The sequence below is a fragment of the Mesoplodon mirus genome (assembly GCF_964341445.2).
Source record: "Mesoplodon mirus genome assembly, chromosome: 3".
NCBI classification, from domain to species: domain Eukaryota; kingdom Metazoa; phylum Chordata; class Mammalia; order Artiodactyla; family Ziphiidae; genus Mesoplodon; species Mesoplodon mirus.
Genome location: NC_138978.1, coordinates 164,202,716 through 164,215,696, shown reverse-complemented (window position 1 = coordinate 164,215,696; position 12,981 = coordinate 164,202,716).

Here is a 12,981-nt window from a genome sequence, read left to right as displayed (position 1 = left end):
AAGCTGTGTGTCAGCAAATTGTCTATAATAAAACAGCTTGTATCAAAATGGCTGTATCCTGCATTGGCACAGGACTTGCCATCAAAGGAATGCTTTTTAGGATGTCAGTGCTGTTTATAGAAAGGTAAGGTGAAAAGTTGTGTTTCTTTCCATTGATGCTCCAAATTTCAGTAGGGAGCTGGAGTTAACCACAAGGAACTGGAAGACAAAGGGGCACCACTCTGTTTCTAGTTATCAATGCCTCCTGCAAAAAGGAATTAGGCACAAATTGATGAAGATGATCCAGCTTTTACCAAGGAAGTCGTGAAACTCCCATACTAATTTTATAATCGTGCCTTTACACTTTGTTCTCAACACAAAGATCTTTTGGAATTAGCGACTAAGAAGCAGCCAACAAATTTATGTCAATATGAAGGCAGCTTGGAGTCACTTGTTAACTGCCTACTACTACTGTGTTCAATCACAGCCTGGAAGAACCAGAACTCATGCAAATGCCCTGAGCTGCTGCCTTTCAGACACCCAATTAGGTTGCAAAACCTTCCCTGGAAGGTTTGATGTTAGAAACCTTTCTTGATGTCTATCTTTAGGCTAAGAAAACTTACAGGTTGGGCAGACTCTTGCACTGGGTATGTAACATATAGTGAACATGGCTCTTGTCCCTGACTTAATTGTTGTCCCACTTTTTCTTGACTTAATACCATGCTCTCTTGGCTTTAGCTTGCCTTGCTGGCCACTCCTTCTCAGTCCTTTTCGGTCTCTCATTTCTATATACAACCTCTAAATATCAGCATGCTTCACTGCTCAGACCTGGGCCCTCTTCTCTAAGGATAACTCTCTTTCTAGGAGAGCTCATTCAATTCTGTTGCTTTAAATAGCATCTGTGTGCTGATTACTCCAAATATGTTCTTTCCAGCCCTAACCTTTCCCAGAACTCCAGATTCATATATCCAATATCCACATCTGAATGTCCAAGAGGTATCTTAAATGTATAGGTCCAAAATGGAACACTAGGTTTCCCAACCTAAACCTGTTCTTATAGTCTTCATCTTAGTGTCAAAATGAACTACATAGTTGCCCAAGCCACAGACATAGAAATTATCCCTCATTTTTCCTCTCTCTGTCTTTAAATATATACATTATTAGCCAATACTACTATAGGTGTACCTCCAAAACATATCTGGACTACATCTCCTTTCTTTTCTCTCCACTGCCACAACCCCGGTCTAAGCCACCATCATCTCTTACTAGGGCTGCTACAACGGACTCTTAACTGATCTCCCCATTTCTTTGCATGACTGGTTCCTTCTCATGTCTTAGGTCTCAGATAACAGGTCAAAGCTCAAAGAGGACTTCCCAAACTACACTTTCCTCCCACTTGTTCTCTATTAACTTGCCATGCTGACTTTCTTCATAGAACTCACCACAATGTGTGATTATCTACTTCCTTCCTATTGACTGTGCTCCCTGCTAGAATATAAGCTCCAATGGAGCAGGGAGTTCAACTCTTTTCCTCGTCGCTCAGTCCCTAGGGTTTACCATACTGCCTGACCCATGGTAAGCTCTTGACAAATATTTGCTGAATATGAATTCAAGTCTTTCCAAAAGAGAAAATCTCTTTGGGATTCCAGAAGTTTAGGAACCATCAATATCTGCTGTTGTTCAGAAATATCCAATTCTGATTGACCACATATACATGTATCAAACATGAGGAATGTTTATTTAAAGGCGTTAAGTCGAGACTATTTTAAGGCCCAGTTCAGACATAATTCTGTAAAGACTACTCCTTGGTTTGTCCCAACTTATAAACCAGGATGGTGATTATACGTGTTGGTTGGTACCACCTGGCTCAGGCACTAATCATTAGCAAAGGTGTTCTTTTACAAAAGATTTTACAAAAGATTTAATTGGGAAGAAATAATCACATGAATTAAAATGAACAATATTGAACTCTTATCTCTCTGATACATAAACATATATACCATAAATAAAAATTAGTCAAGGAATGAGAAAATGTTATTTTGTGAACTGACATGCGTTCTTTTTAGGTAAAACTTGTCTTTGTTGAGAGACACCTAAGAAGCGAAAGTACAAACTCTGTATGTGTTGGAAAGAAACAACAAAAAGATCACAAAGTCATTCTGCATAAGAAATTGGGAAATATGAGAAGAAAAAGAAGAAGTAAATGAGAAGGAAGAGTGGGAGAGAAGGTTGAGCAAAATGTCAGGAGGCTTAAATTTGGGTTGGTAGGAATAGAGCAAGAAGATCAAATTTTCAGTTTTAAATTGGCTGCTGAAGAGTGCTGCGTATTTGCCATTTAGCCTCTTATCTGGCAAACATTATCTCTGAATCTGCACGAAGATACTACTGCACACAGCTGCCTCTCATGAATTTGGGGTGGGAAATCTAGGAGGAGGGGCTGTAACCCACCCTTGAGTTAGTGCCAAATGAAGATAAAGGAACAGCTGCAAGATAGAGAGTGAAGAATGGGAATTCAGCAGAAGCCAGAAATCAAATCCTGAGGTTATCAAGAGCATGGGGAGCCCAGAAAAACTGCAGGGAATTTGGGGAGAGCATTGGTTTCCCCATAAGACATGGGATGGGGTTTTCAGATGAGTTTATGTAAACCTCAAGGTGATATCTTACTTTCCAGGTAATCCAGGACACATTAACAGTGTGATTCTACTGATAAATATTCATTACTCCATTACTCCTCACCATAGTATTAGTGAAAACCCTAGTTAGGGATGATAGACAGTATGTGTTTCAATTTGGATCCTCTCCTTTCATCATTGTATCCTACTTTATTTGCTTCTATTCTCCCTGGTGGTTCTGTACTCCAATCTAGACCATATTAGCCACATCATAAGTCACTGTTTTTTACTATTCTTAGAGTTGGTTATCCAGGGCAAAAAAAATTAAATTTATGAAGTCTATGTGGTGGGAAAAGTCTAGTGAAAACTAAATTTTAAGCAATAATAATCAGAAAGACCAAAATTTCTGCAAGGAGAATATTCTGTTCAACAAAATCATTTATTCATTGAACTCAACAAATATTTCTGTGCTAGATACTCTGCTAGGTTCTTGAACTTTAAATATGAATAAAACCCAATTGCTTCTCTTGATAAGTTCACTGTCCAGTGGGGATACACAAACAGATAATTACAGTGCAATGGTAAGTGAAAAATATAGTAATAACAATGACTTTTATGAGATCATTAAAGAGAGGCACTTAGGGAAGACTGCAGGAGGGGTCAACATTAGGATGGTTTTTGAATGAGCTGACAGCTGAGTTGGATCTTAAAGGATGTGAACAGTTAGTCATGTAAAAATGGGGGTGGGGAATTAGATTTCGGTTGGGGTACGTGAGGTGAAAGGAAATGGAGCTGTGCTTTCTAGAAGGAACAACGTGGCAAAGGCATGGAAGGAAAAGTATGCATAGGCTACACATGGTTTTGAGTTGCTGGAGGCAAGATTAAGACATAAATGAAGCTAGAGAAAAAGATAAGGGCTGTATAACTCTGGGATTTGAATGCCATGTTAAAAAATGTAGACCAACCTATCTGCAATTGAGAAACATTAGAGGGTTTTGAAGCAGAAAAGTGCCATGGCAAGATTAGAATTTTAAATAAATTACTTCAGTGACTGTAAAGAGAACAATTAGAAAGTGGTTGTAGTGGCGCCTGTGGTTGTATCTATATTTTTTAAATTAATTAATTTATTAATTTGGTTATGCTTGGTCTTAGTTGTGGCAGGCGAGCTCCTTAGTTGCAGCACATGGGCTCATTAGTTGTGGCAGGCAGGCTCCTTAGTTGTGGCTCCAGGTCTCCTTAGTTGCAGCTCGCCAGCTCCTTAGTTGTGGCATGTGAACTCTTAGTTGTGGCATGCATGTGGGATCTAGTTCCCTAACCAGGGATCGAACCCAGGGCCCTTGCATTGGGAGCGCAGAGTCTTATCCACTGCGCCACCAGGGAAGTCCCATGTGGTTGTATCTATATTTGAGGTAGACAAAACAAAGGAGATTTGTTAGCAAATTTTTGTTCTAGTCCAGGTAAAAGATGAGGAGGACCCTATCTGGGGCATGGATAGTGAAGATAGAGAGGTGGAGCAGATCAAGTAATGTTGAGGAAGTTAAATTGTCAGGCATGGTAATTGACTGGACTTGTGAAATGAAGGAGAAGAATCCAAAGAATTCTCTCTTTGATGACAAATATGGATAAAGGGGTCATGAGCTAAGATTCTGTCTACAGGAGGAGAAGCTAGTTTAATGGAGCAGATGGAGAGTTCTATTCTAAATGTGTGAAGTCCCAGGTGACTTTGGGACAGCCAGAATGAGTCAGGATAAGCTAGAACTGAAGGGAGAGATGTAAGATGAAAGTACAGCATTGAAATTCATCTCTGTACAGGGATAGATGAAACTTTGAGGATGCGTCAGATCACCTAGGAAACCTTGTAGAGTGAGAAAAGTGCTGGTCAAGGGAGATTCCAGGGAGAAGATAAATAAGCCAACAAAGAAGGTAGAGAAGGAATGCTCAAAGATGCATGAGAGAACAAGGAGAGTGTTATTAAAATGAAGAGTAACTTTTAAGAAGGAAGAATTTAATTGTTATATGTAACAGAAGCATTGCAATATAAGGCTTTCAATTTATACACTTAGATATCATTTTGAGAGCTGTTGTCATAGAGTAGAAACAGGTTGAGGAGTGCGTAAGGAGGCAACCCCCTTGAGTATCCAGGAAGGTTACTCAAGCCAGATAAAGACAGCACCAGAAGGGAAAGTTATTGGTTCGTCTCACATATAAATATAGATACATAAAAATGAAATTAGATGTTTACAGTTCATTAAAAATACAATATAATCCAGAAAGGTTTAATCCCAGAAATGGAATGATCCTTTAATTTTTGAAATCTGTTAATGTAACTCACTATCTTGTCCAATTAAGGGAAAAAACTAAATGATCACCTCAATAAATACAAAAAGAAACATTTAATAAAATTTAACACTCACTTTATGATTTTAAAATATCCTTCTTAGAAAACTAGAAATAGATCAGAGAATCATTAATATCAAAAACTTAGAGAAAACATCATAGTTAATGGTGAAATAATGGAAACATTCCCTTTAAAGTCAGAAACAAGACAGAACTAGTGTGTCCATTCCACATATTCCTGGAGGACCTAATCAATGTAGTAAGACAAGGGGGAAAAAAGGGATTGGAAAGAAAGAAACAAAATAGTCATTATATGAAAACAATATGATTATCTACAGAGAACATTCAAGACAATCTTTTGACATGTAATCAATACATATAAGAGAGTTTTTCAAGGGACTTCCCTGATGGTCCAGCAGTCAAGGCTCCACGTTCCCAACGCAGGGGGCCCGGGTTCGATCCCTGGTCAGGGAATTCCCAAAATCAATGCTCAAAAACTGATAGTGTTTCTATACATAAGCAATAACCAATTAGAAAATATAATAATGATAATCCCTGAGTTATAGTGGCAAGAAAGGCCATAATGTATTCAGAAATAAATCTAACAAAAAATCTAATATCTGTATAAACAAATAAAACTTTATTGATAGATATAAAATAGGAGAGGAATAGCTTATTCTTGAAGGGAAAACTCAATATTATAAAGAGACAATTCTCCTCAATGTATAAATTTTGTTAAATTTACAGTCAGAATCCCAACAGAGTGTTTTGTGGAATTTGACCAGTCGATTTTAAAATGTTCATGGAATACTTCAGGGCCAAGAATAGGCAAGGTAATTTTGAAAAAGAAAAATAAGGGGGAGAAATTAACACAATGTGGTACTAGAGCATAAATAAATAAATGGGGACCAATAGAACAGGACAGAAAGCAACACATATGAGAACTTGGTATATAATAGAAGTGAAAGTACAAAGTAATGGGGAAAAGCTGGACTATTCAATAAATGGTGCAGGGTCAATTAGCTATCCATACAAGGAAAAATTAGATCCTTCCCACTGTACAGATAAAAAAATAACAATTGGATCAAAGACTTCAATGTGAAAGGCAGAATAATAAAGCTTTCAGAAGGTAATAGAGCACAATATATTCATTACTTCCAAGTAGGGAAGGCTTTTTAAAATAATTAATTAATTAATTTTAATTTTTGGCTGCATTGGGTCTTCGTTGCTGCGCACGGGCTTTCTCCAGTTGTGGCGAGCAGGGGCTACTCTTTGTTGCGGTGCGCAGGCTTCTCGTTGAGGTAGCTTCTCTTGCTGTGGAACGCAGGCTCTAGGTGCGCAGGCTTCAGTAGTTGTGGCTCACGGGCTTAGTTGCTCCACGGCATGTGGGATCTTCCTGGACCAGGGATCGAACCTGTTTTCCCCTGCACTGGCAGGGGGATTCTTAACCACTGCTCCACCATGGAAGTCCCGGGGAGGCTTTTTCAAGGCCTGAAAAACAAACAAAAAAGATAAATTAAAATTTCTATTGAGAAAGATATCATAAACAATGTTAAGAGACAAGACTAAGAGAAAATACTTGCAAATCAAATAACTGACAAAAGATTAGGGCACAATATATAAAGAGAACCTTATAAGTCAATAAGAAAAAGACCAAAATGCAATAGAAAAATACTTGTCAATAACTGTGAATAGGCAATTCAGAGACATGAAATCCAAATTGCCAATAGCATATAAAAAATGCTTAACCTCTCTAGAGGAAAATGTAAATGTAAAATTTGACTGTTTTTCATATATATGAGAATGGCACAAATTTAAAATCTGATAATATTTTGGCAAGAATGTGAAATTAGAAACCCTCATACTCTGCTAATGAGAAAGTAAATTGGTACAACCACTGTGGAAAGCAATTTGCCAATATTTTATAGAGTGAAATCAGTGTGTACCCTAATACATAGCAATTAAATTTCTGGACATATATCTAGAGGCACACTTATACATACATATGCACAAGGAGAATTGCCTTAAGGATGGTTACTGCTTTGTTATTTGCAATCACAAAAATTTGGAAACAACCATCAGTAGCAGAATGTATAAATTAATATTGGAATATTTATACGATACAAAGCTACACAGCTGTTAAAATGAATGGACTAGATACTCATGGGAATATCAATGTAGATAAATCTTAAAAACACAATACTGAATGCAAAAAGTAAATTTCAGTATATATTATGTATATGTAAGTTTCATGGAGTCACAAAAGACAAATTCAATAGGAAAAATCATCAAAAGATTTGCATACACACATGCTATATTTGGTTTATCACACATCTGCCCATCTATCCATCCATCAACAGATCTTATTTTTTTTAGTGCATGCACTTTAAAGAAAGTTGCAGACATCAGAGCATTTCATAGGTCAGGAGCTTTTTGATTAAATGGGAGAGATGAACATATAAACTGAGGGAAGAATCCCTCAATGCTGAAAGTGTGGTTGAAAGAAAAAAGAAAGAAGATAATTGTTGAGGCTGAAAGAGGTGGGAGAGTTTGACTTTTGAAAAAGAGGAGGGACCACTCATTCTCTGAGACTGAAGGAAAAGGTGGTGGTGGGGTGGAGATGTTGAAGGAGACCTTTCTCGGTGGCCTCAATTTTTCTCCTTGATATGGGAGGCAGAAATATTTTGAGAATGAGAATTGGGAGTTGACTAGGTCCTGAGGAGAGAGACAGATTAGGGGTGTGTGTGTGTGTGTGTGTGTGTATAATTAAACCATGCCACGCGTCTTGCAGGATCTCAGTTCCCCCGACCAGGGATTGAACCTGGGCCATGGCAGTGAAAGAGCCGAATCCTAACCACTAGACCACCAGGGAACTTCTAAGATTAGATATATTTACTGGAGAGAATGGGAGAGGGAATTGATCAAAAATAAGTTAAGGGATTGATGGAGTCTCTGAGTGCCCGGATGAGCTTGAATCTTTAGCAAAGCAAGACTCTAGGTTATGTGATTTTCTCCAGCTCTCAGCTGTTTGAGAAGGAGGCGCATAAAGAAGCCCGGATGAGCTTGAATCTTTAGCAAAGCAAGACTCTAGGTTATGTGATCTTCTCCAGCTCTCAGCTGTTTGAGACAGAGACGCATAAAGAAGCAGACTGTAGGAAAGATCTAGAGTTGATGCTGCAGGACAGGGTGCAAGGGAATGGAAAAGACTCACGTGAGAGTATTTCAGATGAGCAATTCTTAATCCCAAGCAGGGCATGGGACTAAGAGAGTCTAGGGATCAAATAAAGAGATCAACAGATTTGAGTTCTCATGAAGTGGAGAAATGACCCCTTTGCTGAGCCACAAATTTAGAGAGAAGCTTTTTTCTAACTAGGTTCACTGTTACAACTCCAAACACAGAGACACAGTTTGTTCAAGAACAAAGTCTTCATGGCCTCTTTAGAAACTGTGGCAGCCCTCACCACATCTCTGCATTTTGACAGAGGCTTTATCCTATTGGGACAACAAAAACTGTGCACCAAAGTGTAACATTTGAAGCCCATCTCTTTCTCTTCCCTATAATCCTCAGTCACTGATTAAAAGAGAAATGCTTCTAGTCACCTATTCTCTTTTACCCTTGTCCTTTTAACGGTTTAGTACTTTCTCACTTTTTTAGCTTATCACTATAAACCCCTTGTTTCTTATTTCTTGTACCTATCACTACAAGTCCCTTAATCATCCTTTCCACTGAGTCATATGGATCATTATTCCATTGTAATAAAATACATTCTTAATATTTCTTCTTGGAGGTATGTGCCTCCAAGGTAATTAAGGGAGTTTCCTTCAAGGCTAGGATTCACCCTGCAAATTCCGCTAGTTGGGATTGTTCATTTTCTCATACCCTTTGCTATGTGCTGTGCTATAGAGGGAGTTGAGGTGCAGGGGTTGGTATTTGGCTACTTGTAATCCCATTGCTACTTCCAGACCATCACTCTTCAACCCTCATGTAAACGTTCACCCTTCTCTTAAGGATGATCACTACCTTCTCCTCCTCCCTGCCACTAGCCACCCTTCAGGTTGCTTCCTTTCATTCCCCAAAGACTTTGAGACTTAACTCACAGTCGTCCTCTTTATCCCACCTCCTACCCCCATCCTAAAAGTTCAATAACTTAGCTTCCTAAGTTTTGTACCTCCTTAACACTTGCAACCTTCTTTTCTACTCTGCTTCAGTTATCTACTTCCCAGGACCACATTCTATATCTTGTCATCACTCAGACATTACACCTCAGCAACGTGAAACGGCAGTACCCCACTTTCTGACTACTAGCTTCTAACTTCTAGCTCCTCCCTAAGTTGTCTTGTAAGGATGTCCTGTTACAGACCAAGCGGAAAATGACCCAAAAAAACTTTCCAGAGTTCTTATTCTCAAAAGCAATCCACCCTGATCAATAATGGTGAGACATTTCAGGAGGTATGACCATGTTAATCCATATTTAGATGACAACCTTCTAGGGATATATTTTAGGTCTGTTTTGGTCTTTACTCACAAGAGTCATTTTAAATAGGCTCCAACTATTATAACCGATGTCTTAACACCTTTATTAAACTAGAGGCAGAATGAAAATGGGCCAGTGTAGCCTCCACATGTTGACAAATGGTGATAGTATTGCTCTCAGGATAACATAAGGACAGTGAAATCATTTAAAAAATCACCACTCTAGAATCATTTGGCTTTGTTTTTTTAATTGCATTTTTGGGGGACTCATTAGAACAAAAATGCTAAGGAAGGGGTCATTTTCTTTAGCTAGGCTGAAGTAATTTAGTATTTCTATAGCTACTAGAAAAACACAGAAATTAATTTGCTAAAGATTACCCCCTTCATAGATTGTGTTAGTTAATAGATGGTTGGTACTGTATGTTCCAGGCAGAGCTGGAAAAGATACGGTGTTTAGAGCACTGGCAAAAGCAGGAGTACACAAAAACACACACAAAAATTTTAAGAGTTCGATACTTGCCCTTTCTAAAACAGGCTCTGTAGTGGTCATCACTGAAAAAAAAATCAGCATTTTGTTGCTCTCTCTGACACTTTGCAATGTTTTCATTTTAATTACATGGTATGAGGTAGGGCCCTTTATTATTTTCAGTGCTTAGGACCTCGAAAGGTTTCAATGAGGCCCTGATGTCGGTGGTCCTTGTGGCTCCATCCGAGTGTTTTTATTCTTTTTGCATTCCTGCAGCTGAATGCTGAGGCAAGGTTATTAATCCGGAGGAGGTTGTACCAAAAAGAAATGACTGGCGGAGCTCTGTTTGGCCTGTTCTGCTGCTTTCCCAAACAATACTGTCATCGGTTGGTACAAACAGTGACTTTCTCTTAGGCAACACGGGCCGGGTATAAAAGAATGCTCACAAAACCCCAGAAGATCCCTAAGTTTTTCTTGGTACCGATGAATGTCTAAGATCCAGCAGTTTCTAATTTATAATCACAGTCAAATGTTGCTGTGAGGAGAGTCAGTGTTCCTTAAGTTCTCTACCTCAACCTCAGTTTCCCGTTTAGAATACTCACTTCCTTTCCACCTGACCTGCTTCCAAACTTGACTCATGCCACAGCTTTGGTTTTCATCCAACTCTTTCTACCCAGAATGCAGCAGAATGAATGGCAGCCACCCAACCACTTGAGGCTCGCTGTCCTAGGCTCTTGAATAAAAAGACAGAAAGTAGAGAAATAGTTCCTTTGAAATACAGACCCCTTCTAGGGAGTAGGGAATCTATTTTCTTCCTTTGCTTTGGATTCTGCTTAAGACTCAGGATGCAGGATGCTCTCTTGATGGGGGACAGACAAGGCTGAAAAGAGGGACATACTGAGCAATGAGGAACAGCTGAGAGCTACAAAGATAGGGCTGTGCTCATGTATAAATAGAAATGTTGCTGCTACCCTGATGAATCAGACCAGATGTTTCTCTGATGTCTCTGTTTGGTCCTTTGGTTTATAAAAAAAAGTATAATTTTGCTAAAATTATATATGGGGCCAGGAATGTGGCACAAATGCTTTAAGCTTAAATAATACGTAAAAGAACAAAATTACGTTACTGAAGAAAACTGTATCAACAAGAAAAACCTCCATTTAGAGAAGGACAGAAAAGAGCAGGATGGAAACAATCTGTTGATGGTGTTGACGAATTAAGATTCAGGAGATCAGAATTCTAATCCTTCCTCTGTCACTAGGTGTGTGACCTTGGGCAAGCCAGGTCATTTTCTTGGGTCTAGCTATATTTATATTTATTTTTAAAAACTATTCATTGCAGTAGAGTTGATTTACAATGTGGTGTCAGTTTCTGCTGTACAGCAAAGTGAACCAGCTATACATATACATGTATCCACTCCCTTTCAGATTCTTTTCCCATATAGGTCATTACAGTGTATGAAGAAGAGTTCCCTGTGCTACACATCAGGTCCTTATTAGTCATCCATTTTATATACAGTTGTGTGTATATGTCAATCCCAACCTCCTAATTCATCCCTCCCCCTCCTTTCCCCTCCTGGCAACCACAGACTGCTCTCTATATCTGTGACTCTATTTCTGTTGGTATATATATATTTTTTTAAATGGGGGACGGGCAGGGTGAGAATGGGGTTTCATGGCCGGGTTCATTAAATTGACTTTTTTAGGTGTTTTTGCAGCCCTAAACATCTATGAACCCAACCATGTTTTCTTTTTCAATTTAGTTTCTTTTTTCCTGGCTTTTAGTTTCATTGAGGGCTTGGTATGTGAAAGACAAGGTAGGGCGTAAATATGAATTAACACAAGGCCTCTGTCCTCAAGATGCTTATAACATACTAGCAGATATGAGAGTTACACAAAATACTATAAACTGTGATTGATTCCAGAGGCAGACATGAACAAATGCCATGAGAACTCAGAGGAAGAAGAGATCACTGCCAGCTTGGACGATAAGAAATAACTTGCTGGAGGAGGACATCCGCATTTGATGGGGGAGGGGGTGGGGGCTTGAAAGTTGGTGAGTTTTTAGCAGGCAGAGTTAGAGAAAAGGACATTCCCGATATAAGAAACAAGAGGAGGCAAGGGGCAAGAAAAGTGCTGGATGTATTTGGGGAACATGAGCCATTTGGGGTGGCTGAGCACAGGCTATGAGTCAGGTAGCAATGATGGTTTGGGACCACATTAGGGAGGCCCTTTTCATCTTAGTAGAGCATGCATTTTACTTAGTAGGCAGTGGGGAGCTGTCTTTCTGAACTTGGATGTGACCTGGCCTGAACTGTGCTTTAGGATAATTCACCTACAGCAAAGTGTAGGATGAACTGGAAGTGGAAAGGTCTCAGGGGAAGGAGGACAGCTAAAAAGCCAATGCATAATCTTGGTGAAAGCTAATCAAGCCTGAGCTAGGATGGTGTCAGTGGGAATAGAAAGCATTTCAAATGGCTTGGATTTATGCAAGCTAGGGAGGGAGGAAGGGACTCAAAGGTAACTCCGTGTTTAAGCAAGTCAGTGGTAGATCCTACTAGTTCTACTAACATAAAAAGGAAATTCAAGAAGAGAAGGGTGTTTGGGCGGGGGAAAGGGGCAAAGAATTCACTTTCCATGCACGGAATTTGAAGCACAGGAAGCATGCATAGCTTTGTGGAGGTGTTCAACATTCACAAACTCCTCCTGACTGGACCTCAGTACTGTGGATGGGGCTGGAGATGGCTATCTTGGAGTCAACATTACCTAAGTGAAGGAGCTGAAGTCCTCAAAGTGAAAAGATCACCAAGGAATTGGAGAGTGAGGCAGGAAGAAGACGGACAACAGAGTCTTGAGAAATGTCTAAATTCTTCCATTATGATGAACTGGGCATGGCCAATGTTACAGAATATAATCAAGAGAGTGCCACATCATTGTGTCCAAGGGGAAAGGGAATATTGAAAGGGAGTGGCTGTTGAACCACAGTTGCATTACTGCTTGGGGGATTAAGGGTTTAGAGCTAGTGTCTAGATTGCCTGGAAGGAACTGGCTATTAAGAAAATAGTTAAGAGCATTTGTGATGATGGAGCCTCTTATGTATGTGTCTTCTGACAG